This window comes from Panthera leo, chromosome C1 (assembly GCF_018350215.1).
Source record: "Panthera leo isolate Ple1 chromosome C1, P.leo_Ple1_pat1.1, whole genome shotgun sequence".
Taxonomy (NCBI): Eukaryota; Metazoa; Chordata; class Mammalia; order Carnivora; family Felidae; genus Panthera; species Panthera leo.
In genome coordinates, this window is record NC_056686.1 from 139,874,721 (window position 1) to 139,889,120 (window position 14,400).

The window sequence follows — 14,400 nt, forward strand, 5'->3', positions numbered from 1 at the left end:
CTTTAGAAGTTCTGTATAATCGAACCCCCTTTTGTAGACTTGTCATCTATATTAACACATTAAATGACCTGAAAAGGGCTACCAAAAATCCATTTGTTTCACTTGGCTTATTCTGGAATTTGCCAAATTTATTTGACCACCATTCTCTTTTTCCTTTGTTAAATCTGGTAACACTCTGTGGAACTAGCAAATATTCCAGGAAAATTAGCTTGGGCGACTCTGTCCTAAACACAATAAACATAACTAAATGTTGTTCAGAAGTTAGAGTTCTCAAAACCACAGCCTTTACACATTTTCTGTAAAGGGACATGAAGTAAATATTTTAGACTTTGTGTGGCATGTGATCTCTGTCAAAACTACTCAACTCTGGTCAAGTGTGAAATTAGCCACAGACAGTACCTAAACACATGGGTATGGCTATATTCCAATAAAACTTTATTTATAAAAATGGACAGCAGCCTCAATCTGGGCCAGGGGCTGCAGTTTGCAAACCCTTGTTTTAGAGTAGGCAACCACCTCTCATTCACAATTCAGTTATATGGTACCTTGAGAGTACATATAAGAGAAAAAAGCTTGTGGTGATTTTGTTCTACAGCCAAGTCTGGTCTACATTAACTTTCAGAAGACCAGAGTTTAGTTCACTCAGGTCAGTGTCTAAAGTTCTTCCCATGGTTCTCACAATCAAGATGAACTGGTATCCTCAGAAGTGGTCCAGAACCAGTCTGCTCTTGTTAACTAAGGAAACAAGGATAAGTAGAAGGCCCTGCTGCCTTGATACTTTGCTTTAATTCTCCTCAAATGGCTAACTAGAAATTTCTCCTGAAAAGGGAGGAGATTTACCAGCAGGACTCCAAACTTCCTTTTGGAGGTTCAGTAAAACAGGGAGGTGTTTAGGAAAGGAAATCTGCCATAAGTGCTAGAAAAGACCAAACCTGTGGTTATTTTAAGTCAAGCCCTACTGCAGAATTAACAGTCTCCATTACACACAAGGGACCACCCACCCATGGAGCATCCAAAGATAATAATCTATGAGAAAGGAGACCACAAAAATGCGGATGCTGAATTTCTGGCAGGACCTTGTTGTTCATGTTTAAAGAAGTGATTGTCCCTTAGATACCAAGGCCATTTCACTAGCTTTATGCTGGCAACGTTTTTGTTTATTGATGCTTTATCTTTGTGTAGCTCTGTTTTTAACCCTTTCCAGTGCAAGCATTTTAAAATTTTTTTAAATTTTTTTTTAAATGTTTATTTATTTTTGAGAGACAGAAAGAGACAGAGCACAAGCAGGGGAGGGGCAGAGAGAGAGGGAGACACAGAATCCCAAGCAGGCTCCAGGCTCTGAGCTGTCAGCACAGAGCCCAATGCGGGACTTGAACTCATAGACCATGAGATCATGACCTGAGCAGAAGTCGGACACTTAACTGACTGAGCCACCCAGACACCCCTCCAGTGCAAGCATTTTGATTCCCCTGTAGTATCAAAGGAAAAATGTTAAAGGGGGGCAAGGGTCAGGGGGAGCTTTACAAAAAGCCTCTAGACTAACAGCAGAATAGAATTGTAGTACTGGGAGCAATCTAAAAAAACCTAATCTGACTACGCTAAAAAGGTCAGCTAGGCCTCTTGCCCAAAATACCAAATGATCAGTGACTGGGTGTGAGAGACTGGTTTCCTGAGTCATGCTGAAGGCTGTTCAAAAGACAGAATTCTGGGAACTGCTGTCCTGGACCTTATGAAGGTTCTATTATCAAGTCCCTTGGTGGGTTTCTGTTCTCAGCATAGATGACAGGCACATATCCCAAGGTGGGGAATATCATGGACAGCAAGCCACATTTCTTTCTACTCTATTGTAAATTATGTGCATACTTTAAAAACAGTTAAGGTTTAGGTACTAGGATGCATCCATTCTCAAGTACCCAGGGCATTTTGGCTATACCTAGACTGGAAAGGAAAGTTTGGCTATGCCTGCAAAACTAATGATCTGTAACCTCCAGCATGAGTTGATGTACACTGTAGGGAGATAGTGCTGTTGGGACTTTGTAAAGAGTAAGTTTTGAGTGCAGGTCCCTGGGTTAGAAACAGGAAACGGAGAGGTTTTTGTTTGTCTCCTATTTGGATCACAGAGACTAATGTTTGGGCTTTCTCCAGGCAGAGGCCAAGAGGAAATTTTTCACAAAAACATTTATCAAACTTGGACTCCAAACAATGTTAATTCAAGGTTTACAGTTGGGGAGAATGACTTTCTTTCATTTGACCTTCAGCATTATGAAAGTTCAAGGAAAACCAGTATAACTTAGCACCCTGATAATTTTATGAACCTCAGTAGCCCGAGATTGCGTCCTGGCAGGAAAGCTGTTTTTCATTGAGATGTTGGCATGTTTGAAGTGTCCACTCAAGTAAGCTTAAGGCAGCAAGTATCTACAGTGTATGGATTTGTCCTGGTGACCTTGTGCGAGATACATTGGGAATAGAGCATGAGGAGATTGGCAGGTAGGGCTCTAAGCTAAGCCCCAGCTAGGAACCTGGGGGTAATGAGCCAGCAACAGTGGGACATTAATATCAGTGGGACCCCATTTTGACCATAGGCTACAGAAGTCTGGGAAAGTTTTGGCTATATGTAGCAATATTAAAATTTAAATTCCCCATAGAAATTTTAAAGCACTTTTCCCAAGTAAAATAGAAACTTTAACTTTCTGCAAGTCATGATTCATAGACTGTTGTTAAGCAACCACCAAAAAACCCACTAAACTAAAACTTAAATATCTTTATGAGATCAGTCTCAGGGAAGTATGTTTTGTCTGGTCTCGTGTGTTTGTTCAGTATAGAAAATATCCTGTGGTTAATGTTCCTCTCCTCACATTCTGAGTCCTTCCCCCAACCCCCCCAAAAAAAAACTTTGTTATAAGAGCAACACTGGCTGTACATGAGGCTTATAGCACTGGAAATATATTAAAATATAGGGAAATATTGTCTTGCTCAACCAGAGTTAGAACATTAAGTTCTCCAACTCCAGCAATTCAGAACATGTACTCAATACTATATGCAAATAAATGGTACTATATATTTTCCTTTTAACTGCAAATGGCAGTCATTTCGTAAGGTTAAACTCTGAAATGGATCTTCTGTTAAATGTTCAAGATAATTTCTTTCCAAAGTAAATAATCATGCTTTGCCCAGGTAGTGGATCTCTATTCCCACTAGGTGTTTTATATATCACTCCTTCCCCTCTCTAGTTCAGTCCCCCACATACTTGGAATGGCTTGTCCTTGAAATCTTTATGATACCTCTTGATCCATTCAAGGGTTATTATGGCTGTTTTTTGGCCTTCTCTCCCAGGTGGAGAAGCTTCCCAGCTAAATCTGTCTTTCCATGTTTGCATCTATAGCTCATGCTATATTATTAGTGTCCACATCTGCCCTCACCAACACACCAAACTCCGGGAGCTGCATGTGATCAGGAGGCTGACTGTGTGTCTATCAGGTGACAGATCTGGGAGATCCAGCCCTGATGGCAGGCTCTCAGCAGCGGGGATGAACTTTCACACTTGAGATCAGTTTTCAAAGGTGGAAGGCATGGGTGTGCCCCTGACGCTGCCACAGTTCTCATGCTCATAGAAACCTGGGCTTGCCTGGGCCATAAACCCCTACAGGAATGCAAATACCACACATTCCAAGGCCTGTCATCTTCCCTTGGCTTTGGGTTATGCAATTGGTGCTCAAGACTGGCCTCAACCCTGCTCTCCAGACAAAGGAGTCTTAACTCAAGGTCCTTTGAACAGCCACATGGATCTATTCCTCCCCACTTTTGGTCACATTGTCACTAGCTGAAATGTCCTTTCAAATATACTTACCCAACTTCCATCCTCCCTCCAAATGCTGATTACAGTTCTACTTCCTTTGTAAGTCCTTTCCCATATGTGCTACCCACAGGGGTCTCACCATCTTGGAACATAACTTCATTTGCTGTCTGATGCACATGAAGGGTCTCTAAGTTCTCATTCTGTTGGTTACTTGTTTAGTTTCTACTCCTGCACCTTCATTTGTGCTTTTTAGTGATTATGGTTTATTTTCACAGCTAGGTTGTAAAAAAAAAGTCAACTTATGTGTTGTTCTTATGGGTTTAAAAAGTTCCTTGAGATCCCATTCTACTGATCAGAGCATTCAGTATGATTTGGGCACAGAGTAGATGGTCAATGAACATAATTAGTGAATGGTAGCCACTGTGTTTCATACCATGTGGTTGGAAGAGAGAAATCCTAGATGTTCCTTTTGTAAGAGTTTGCTAATTTCTTAGAATTAACTGCTACTTTAGCACCATGTGAGGCAAATGGGACAAAGTCATTGGTCATAATCCACTAATTAATTCTTTCAGCAAACAGTGTGCCAAGTATTGTGTCATTACTGACCGACAGAGTTTTGCTGACAAGCCCTAACAGATCTGACTTCCCAGTTCTCACTTCTTTTAATCATGGGCAAGTTGTCCCACTTGGTGACACCTCAGCTTCTCTCTTTCTCTTTAGTCTCTTTAAATCTTTGTGTGTGTGTGTGTGTGTGTGTGTGTGTGTGTGTGCGCGTGCACATGTGTGCATTCATTAAGAAATGCAAATGATATAACGTAAATCACAGTTTGTTTTTTTTTTTAAAACATTTTATGAGCTGCAAACATTTCTTGAATCCCTTCTCTCTATCAGTCTTTATGGAAATACAAATATGAGAATTTTTAAATCTGTAAATTCAAGGAAACCCCTCTTATAAAGTAAGAATTTTTCACCTTTGCTTATACCATATACTTATGTTTGCTTGTTAGTGTTTTTATTGTAATCCACGTGAATTAATGCCACTCCATAATGCCTTTTTTTTTACTTCCAGGAAAGCAGCTTAATTCACTGATAACTATTATGATTAACCTTTGTGTTTTAAAAATGTAAGCACCTGGTAAGAATGGAAATGTGTATTCCTTGTTTGTCAGTATCAACTAAAGCATATCTATGGTCTGATAATTCCATTTTTCAGTATACATTAAGCAGAAATGTACATATATTCACCAAAACACATGTCCTACAATGTTCATGGCAGCTTTATTTATAATACTGTAAACTGGAAATTTACTTAAATGCTCATCATCAGTAGAATGGAAAAATAAATTGTGGTCTATTCACACAATAAGATATTGCACAGCACTGAGGATAAAGAAACTATAACACAGGCAGTCTGCATGAATGTCACAAACATAATGTTGGATAAAAAGAGGTAGGCACAAAACAGTACATACTCTATGACTGCATTCATTTGAAATACAAATAAAGGTAGGTTCGCCCACACTAAGAGGTTACACTTAGTGGGAAAGGAGATAGTGACTGAAAGGCATACAAGAACGGGCTTCTAGGTGCATGAGTTCTGGTAATATTCTGTTTCTCGATTTGCTGCTGGCTACACAGGTATACTCAATTGTGTAAGTCCATTGAGCAGTGAATTTATCATATGGGAATTTTCCTATATTATTATATTTGAATAAAATTTTTAAAATCTTCAGATAGGTCTGGATAACCATTTAGTTGGACCTGCTCAGCATTCACTGGCAGGAAATGTAGCTCTTCCTCTTCTGATGTCCTACCCATGTTGATATCTCAGTCACAGAAATAATTCACATCATCTACATTTCATTAGGACTCCTCAAGGAAGAAATGGCTTATAGTCTCTCTGATCACTCCAGTGTGTTACTTTGAATTCACTTCTTGGCTTCTATTAGTAGCTGTTTCAGGATTGCTTGCTTTGTGTTTTATTTTTTTTCCTCTTCTCTATTTGTTAATTTTAAAAAAATGGTCTCTCTTCTTCAAGTCTATTCTTTTTTTTATCCTTGACTGTTGTCAAGATGCATTTTTGTCCTTTGTTTTATTTGGGCTTTTCCTATTTTTAGATTATCACCTTTCCATTATCAGCCATTTCTCTGGCAATTAAAAGTGTTCTACATAATTGCCTTATGAATGGCACTATCAGGTGCTGAATACAGTCCACCCAGCAGCTGAAGATTCTTGGCTGAAGGAGCATGCTACTTTCTTGTTAACAGTGTACATGAAGTACTGTTTCTGCATTCCTGCTCTTGGGCTTCTCTTTACCACACCTGTAGCCATTAGGTATGGTGTGACCCACATTGAAATCTTGCTCAGAGTTGTATTCATGGCCAGCATATGGTAGCCCAACATGCAGAGCCTCCTTCTCCCTGGGAAAGGGATCCAGGCAGATGGTTGCTTCTAGTACCCCCTGCTTCGGTCTTATTCATTATTTATTATCCCTTAACTACATCCTAGATCTGTCTTGTTTTAGTCAGTTAACTTAAAACAGGGAGTGTCTCCACAATCTAGTTATTATATTCAATAAACAATTATATTTCTACATAGTATGATATGTACAAAAAGTCTCTTACCATAATTATAGTAAGGGATTATAACCCATTGAGTAAAATAAGAATCTATGAACCCACAGAGATTATGTGTGTGTGTGTATGTATATATATATAAGCAAAAACCTTGGTTTGCAAGCATAATTCATTCCAGAAAAATGCTTGTAATCCAAAGCACTCATATATCAAAACAGATTTCAAGAACCATTGGCTCAGTTGTGATCATGTGATATTCAGTGTTACTTACTACTTGTATTGCAAGATGTTGCTTGTTTATCAAGTTAAAATTTATTAGAAATGTTTGCTCATCTTGCAGAACACTCACAAAATGAGTTACTCGCAATCCAAGGTTTTACTGTATGTATGTATGTATACACACACACACACACACACACACACACACACACACACAGACAAGTACATAAATGAATAAGAAGAGAAAGTTCTTCCTTACAATGGGATGTCAATTAATAAATGTAAAATAAGCAATGGAGGTAGAAAAATCAGCATTTCACACACATTATAGTAGTAATGGATTCAGCCAAAACTTATCAGTGGATACTAAAACTCTTAAGTGAAAGTTTCCTGGGAAATGGTATTAATGTAATCTCAAAGTATCTCCCTACAGAGTACACATTGTTGAGAAAAAAAAAAAGTTATTTTATTTTGGAAAACACTGGCAGACACCAGTTTAACCAAGTGTTCAAAACTTCACATCACCAATAATAAGACAAACCCCACCTGTGTGCCTTCTGAAGTGATGGGTTGAGGACAAAACACCAGCATTTATCATGTTCTGCCCAAAATGCACAGATTGAATCTAATTAAGTAGTGTTTGATAAACTTAATTGAGAAGATCTGTTGTTCTCAAAAATGTCAATATCTTAAAAGAGAAAGGTTGAAGAGCTTCTGGCAGGAATGTGGCTTTTATACCAAGCATCCTCAAAGAAGCAGGGATGGGTGGAAATTTGTCATGGAAGCAGCACTTACCATCCAGTATTCATAGGTAGCAGTGACCCTGATATGGTTCTAACCAGGTAGTCCCCTGGGCTACATGTGTGTCCTTATACACCCAGTCTCCATTGTTTTCCTTTTGTTTCCAAGCGTGGATCTCTAAACTCTCAGCTGGTTCTGTGAGCTACCTTCTTTCCAGCAAATCAAATTTGGCCTTGGTTCCTAAATTGGTGTGCCATGTTTGTTTGACAAGCCCCATAGATATCAGTGAGGGATCTGATGTTCACAGAGATAAATTACCCAACATTCTACATCTACGTAAGACAGGTATCTGTCTAAGCCAGAATTTAGATTCATTTTTATTGGCTTCAAAACCAGTTATTTTATTTTATACTACAAAGTCATTTTAAAAACATGTCTTTATTTTATTAATATTGTGGGATTTGTGAGTCGTACATCAATATGCTGAGTGGAGGAAGAGCATTATCAGTGTTCTACAGCCAAAATGCAATCGCCAGTTACCTCTTTGTTACCTCTGAGTACACTGAACTGACCGCTTTGTGGACATATGTCATTGTGATTTCTTTTACGCTTATGGAAAAAAAAATTCTCCTTGCTTTTCCTCCAGGTGACCTTGGATGGAGTATGTTGAGTGTTATTCTGTAGCTACAAATCCTTCGGCAATAAGATAAAGATGTTTCATGGTGGAAATTCTCTATTTGGCAGGGCTGCCTTGATATTTTGACACTAACTTATGTGAGGATGGTTTTTTTTTCCTCAATGCAGAAAATAAATCATTAGCATCAGAAAAAGGAAAAGTGCCTTAGAATATGTTTGACCAAGAAACTGTGCTGTGTTTTTCTTTTTGTGTGAGAGTTTGTGTAGGTGTTTCTGACCCAAACGTTTTTGACATTCTGATAACCTGCAGGATTGGAAAAGCTGCTTCTGAAAGAAAAGCATTGTGGAACTGTGAAGAATGCCTTATTCAGGTCTTAAGTGGCGCCATCTGTGTGTCTCTTAAAATGTGGGCGCCTTGAAAAGCTCTGTCCCTGAGAGAAAACATGGCTTCCCACGCACTGCCAAACAGCAGTGATGTTGTGTGAGGTGTTTTCCCTTGTGCCCACTGATGTGGACCTTTGAGAGACTGCTTTACGGAGGAGGCAAATTTCATCATGTTGCTGAAATTCTGGGAATAAGGATGTACTGAATGATAAAGAAAGCAGAATCCCAGCTGTCAAAGCAAGATGTCCAAATTAAAGTGGACAGGGCCATTCTTCCTTTGCATATAAATAGGTCAAACCGATCACCAAGACGCAGGAAGACTGCCTACATGACCACTGATGACAATTTTTTTTCAGGTGTATCTATCTTGTCTTCCTTATTCCTTTCAAATAAGATGAGGGTCAGAGGAGACTGTGGAAAAGCTGAATGTTATTCTAGGAACTGCCTGAAATCTTTCAAGGATGCTTCTATTACTGCATAACTCAAAATAGTTTTCATTTGTAATTTAAGACTATTTAAAAGTTTTTTCTTAATGTTTATTTTTGAGAGAGAAAGAGAGAGAGAGCACGTGGGGGTGGGACAGAGAGAAAGGGAGACACAGAATCCGAACCAGGCTCCAGGCTCTGAGCTGTCAGCACAGAACCCGACGGGGTCTCAAACTTACAAACCCTGAGATCATGACCTGAGCTGAAGTTAGACACTTAACTGACTGAGCCACCCGGGTGCACCTCTAATTTAAGACTTTTTAATAATAAATTTATATTTAAACCAACCTATGTAGCAAAGCCAAATCTCCCAAAGGAATATATTTAAATTTCATTTTTAAATAACATATGCATAGACATTAATAAAATTAATCATAATCGATGCTTCTTTTTTGCCTTTGCCCTAAAAATACCAAATTCTTATCAAAATAGTTTAGCCACCCTTAAAACCTAAAGATGAACAGATAACATAGGATATTTATTCCACTAATTTCAATTTGTTAATTTGAAAATGTGCAGGTGTCCCCAGAACATGTGTAATCCTACCAACTTTCCTGAATGTAAGTTCAGTAAGCATAATCTAACCGCCCTAGATGAAGAAAGCAAGTCCCTTCCAACTATTTACAATAAGACCCTTGGTAGAATTTAATTTACAAAATTATAAATCTTGGTTTGTTATTAGGACACAATAAGTTGTCTCCTTTTGTCTGTGTTTTGGATTAGAAGCATTTAGAATACTTCGTCCTTGCTTAATGCCAAGAGCTTCCAATATCTGTGTTTGCACACTGGGGTGGAACCCCTCAGCGAGTCCGCTCTTGCAGAGTTAGCCTGCCCTCCCAATTAGAGCCCCGCGCTTCCTAAGGCACATGGTGTCTGCATTGTTCATGTCTTTTGAAGCATTGCACAGTGTTTAGTGTGGTACTTAGCACTCAGCAGGTGCTCCATCTTGCCAATGACCAGCATTTACACACTTCCCACACTGATGGCAAAATGGGAAGTTGTCATATAGTCTCTTTCTGCTTGCTCTTCATGCTCAGTCTGGATGTTTGCGTGATCCAGTCAACCTTGAATTTCCACTCAAATCTCTATCAACAGATTTCCTGGATTATCTTTATAAGCTTTGTCATTTGGGGCAAGGCACTAAACATTGTAGACCTCAGTTTTCTTGTCTATAAAACAAAATATTTGTACAGGATGATTTCTAAGCATTCTCTAGATTAAAATTCTAGGGTTTCATGGTATCCAAGGGCTGACCAGGTAGCTCCCTTAGCCTGGATGTCCCACTGGCATATTTAATTCAACAAGTCCAAACACCTTGTCTCTCCAACATCTTATTCTTGACCTGATTTCCTTTGATGGAATTGAAAGCTTTTTCCCTTTTTGAGTTCTCCTTTTCCTGTGTATTCATATCCAATCAGATATGGCTCATCAGCTTCTAACTGTATGCCTTGCCGGTTATACACATTTCCTTCCCATTAACAATAAGACTGTCCGATTTGAGACATCATGATTTCTTTCAATAGACCATTCATTCTCCTCACTGTACTTTTCTTGCCTATTGAAAATGGCTGTATGCATTGCCACTGGATCATATGTCCAAATGATTACAGGGTTTCCTTTTGTGGATTTCTATTATCTATCTAGTTAAGCTGATGAATATTTGTATGCACTACCCATTGTAACAATATCCCAAACTACCTTTCCAGGTATTTTCCTCCTCTTTTCAATAGGTTTCCCATGATCTAGCCAAATAATGCTCCATGCTGTTCCATAATACATACCCCATTTCCTTATTCCAGGCCTTTAGATGTGCCACTTACTCCAACTGAGGCTTTCTGTCATCTCTGCCTCTTCAATTTTGTCTGTCCTGTAACTATATCTGAATTGCCATTTTCTTCTATAAAAACTTCCAGATACATCAGATCAGTTGTGGTTACAATTTGCTTTGAATTGCCATAGTATTTTACATACTTCTATCATTATCTTCATCATGGGAATTTGTGTACCTGCCTCTATTAAAGCTTGTAATTACCCCTAAAGCTTGTTATTGTGTCATGTTCATCTCTTTATTCTTTGAGAATTCTTTTGTGGTATCATGAACCACAAATTCAAGAAGGATTTGTCGAAGGAAATTGAATTTAAGTTTAAACATTTGTGTGAATGATGATTTGGTTGCAAATAATAGGTACCCATTTAAAATAGCTCAAGTAGAGAATAACTTTCTGAATAGGAATATATCATAGACCCCATGAGTGGACATATTTCTCCAACAATGTATATATTTCATTTTTTTTTCTTTTTCTCTTTTAAGACTATCAGTTTGTTTAAACCCAGAATAATAAAACTTGAGTGGTAGCCTCTTTGTTCAAACTTCCAGCTAGAGTCTCTCAGTTCCAAACCAAATTCTCATAAAGAAATTTGATTAGCCCTTCAGTTAAGGGATCTAACCCTGACCCAATAAACTTTGGGCAGGGGATATAGTCTGACTTAGCCAGCTGCCCTCTCATTAAGGGCATTTGAAGCAAACTCTGAGAAGGGGCCAGAGGCAGGGCAGTGGATCAATGTTAGTTATCAGAGAAAGGCAGCATGGGCCACCATACACCCTAGGAAGAGCCAGTCCAACGTTGAGGAATCTAAATTTTGATCCTGTACATATACAGGCTTTCAGAATTTTCCTAAACTTCATGTAGGCTTGCAAAGAGACAACTGCACCTCTATCTTCCGTATGACCTATCGGGCCTTCCTGTCTTATTCTGCACTGTACGTTGTATCACTGTCCTAAGTTATTTGGTTATAGAAGAGATGGGTCTCCAAAAGACTTAATGTGGCTATTTGCACTTGAACATGGTACCATCTGAAATCAAATAGATAAACAGTGCATTACATTTTAGAGAGAATTGTATTCCCAAAAGAGGCACCAACATCTTTGTAAGAGATTGTTGTTAGAGATTATGACTGAGATTGAAAACAATTTTGTGATCCCAATCTTCTATAGGAAGATTCTTCTACAGGAAGCAGTCTGAGAAAGCTACACAGGTCCTCCAAAAGCCACATTTCCAATGCTGTCTCCATATGTGGCCAAGAATCATCATGAGAAACAAGACCCTTTGAGGAAGTGGACCAAGATCCCAGGGAGCAGACCCAGGGCTTCATCAAGGAGCATTCTCTGTGCCCAGGAACATGGTGCTTGCAAAGTTTGAATACCACAATTTCAGAATTTCTATAGGCCAGTGACTGCTGTGTTCCTCTTGTCTTCCCCTTCTTTGGTGAGACTATTTATTGTAGTTATTTTGTCCTTTATTCAACTACTGTGTGTGTGTGTGATAATGGAGGCAGATAGCTCGTAATCTCTGGGTTGAAGGACCCCCCCATCTGGCCCTGATACATATAATATTATAAGATTTTTAGACATTGAGCCTTTTCTATGACTAGATTTGAGTGGATTTAGGAGTATCTTTCATAGAGACGGGAGAATGTATTTTACTCAGGTTAAGGATAGAAACAAAAACTTGTGAGTAGATGGTAGAATGAGTAAGTCATCTAAGAAGCATTATTGTTTCTAGTTTTTTGCTGCCATTCCATATAGAAAGATAATTTCTCCCCACTTTTGGCTACTAGGCTTGGCCATGTATGAGAGTGAGAGCAACAGAATTCACTGCTGCCCAGAAGCTTTAAATGGTATCTCATGGATCTCCCACTGCTCTTTTTTCTCTGGATGTCCTGGATAGGAACTTCTTCTTCAATTTGGGTCCTGAAATGAAGACATCATGAGCATAGCCATTGTCACTCTGTGTAGGACAAGTAGTATGAGTGAGAAATAAACACTAGTTGCTATGAGCTATTGAGACTTGGGAATTTTATTACAGCATAAAAGTTGATGGTACAACCTGGTTTACAAAGTAGCCTATAAATGTGATCTCTCTTCTCGATTTGCCACTTAAAAGAGTGCTAAAGTTCTAAAAATCCTAAGAGGTGAAGCAATAAGCCACTCAGTAGTTTTAGATTTATTTTAGTCCTTCCTCTTCCTTCATTGTTGCCTCCTTTCTTCCTTCTCCCCTTCTTTCCTCCCCTTTTTGATAAAGGTATTTTGATAAAGGTATTTGATAAAGGTAAAGAACTGGTGTTATGTTATGTTATGTTATGTTATGTTATGTTATGTTATGTTATTTATTTTTAAAAGTTGACCCAATTCTTTTTTAAACTAATTTATTTTTTAAATGTTTATTTATTTGGGGGAGAGAGAGAGCGTGCATACACACACATACACACACACACACACACACACACACGTGCAGGGAAGGGGCAGAGAGAGACAGACAGAGGATCCCAGGCAGGCTCTGTGTTGGGATCTGTGCTGACAGCTCAAAGTTGGGGAGCCTGCTTTAGATTCTGTGTCTCCCTCTCTCTCTCTGCCCCTCCCCTGCTCATGCTCTCTCTCTCTCTCAAAAATAAATAAAGATTTAAAAAAAAGAAAACCAATAGATAAATATTTAACAGTTGAACTGTTCTGGTAGTAGAATAGAGGAGCAGGGTAGGTGAGGACTGCACATTTGTCCCTTGCTTCCTCACAGACTTCTCCCTGCACTTGATAATGCTTAAGGTACACCTTTTAAGTCCCTTCAGGGTAGAGTGTAAAGGAGGCTTAAGATCCAAGGAAGGAAAGTAATGTGCACACAGCTTCAGAACTTTTTTTGTGATGGGAGGCCATGAAGTACACTGGACTTAGAAATTAAGCAGACATAGGTTCAAATCTCTGCTCCGCTACCTATTCAATGTGACCTTGGGTTGCCTCTTCAACATCTCTATGTCTCTGTTCCTTCATCTGTAAAATGAGAGTAGTAAAACCTGCCTTACACAGCTCTTGCAAGGATTCAGTGCAGTAGTGTGTTTGCATGAAAAGTATTATTATTGTCTGCTCCTTGCCCTTGATCTTGTTCTCTTTACAACATACAGTGTTTCGCCAGATCCTTGGAAATTTAATAAGAAAAATAATTTTGAGATCACTTATCCACATCTTTATTTCATAAAGATAGGCACTGGCTTGTCCATGCTCCCACTGCTAGCACCAGAACCTGGCTTCACCTGTTCTCCATATGTATCAAACTGCTAGTGGAGTGAGTTTGAGGCTCTAAAGGTCTCTGGGTTTAGAGTTACATGGGAGTACTATGTGGCAATGAGAAAGAATGAAATATGGCCCTTTGGAGCAACATGGATGGAACTGGAGAGTGTTATGCTAAGTGAAATAAGCCATACAGAGAAAGACAGATACCATATGTTTTCATTCTTATGTGGATCCTGAGAAACTTAACAGAAACCCATGGGGGAGGGGAAGGGAAAAAAAAAGGAAAAGAAAAGAGGTTAGAGTGAGAGAGAGCCAAAGCATAAGAGACTCTTAAAAACTGAGAACAAACTGAGGGTTGATGGGGGGGTGGGAGGGAGGGGTGGGTGATGGGTATTGAGGAGGGCACCTTTTGGGATGAGTACTGGGTGTTGTATGGAAACCAATTTGACAACAAATTTCAAAAATAAAAAAATAAAAAATAAAAAAATAAAAAAAAATTGA

At 38.9% G+C, this 14,400-nt stretch overlaps 1 long non-coding RNA gene across 3 annotated transcripts in view; it reads left to right on the forward strand.

The window, feature by feature from the left end:
• LOC122226111 overlaps positions 1-12,674 on the forward strand; it is a 105,361-nt gene extending 92,687 nt beyond the window's left edge. For all 3 annotated transcript variants that reach the window (XR_006205474.1, XR_006205475.1, XR_006205473.1), the window contains 2 exons: positions 11,833-12,103; positions 12,456-12,674. This is a non-coding gene — a long non-coding RNA (uncharacterized LOC122226111). The remainder of the gene's footprint in view (positions 1-11,832; positions 12,104-12,455) is intronic.
• Positions 12,675-14,400: the final 1,726 nt, after the last annotated feature.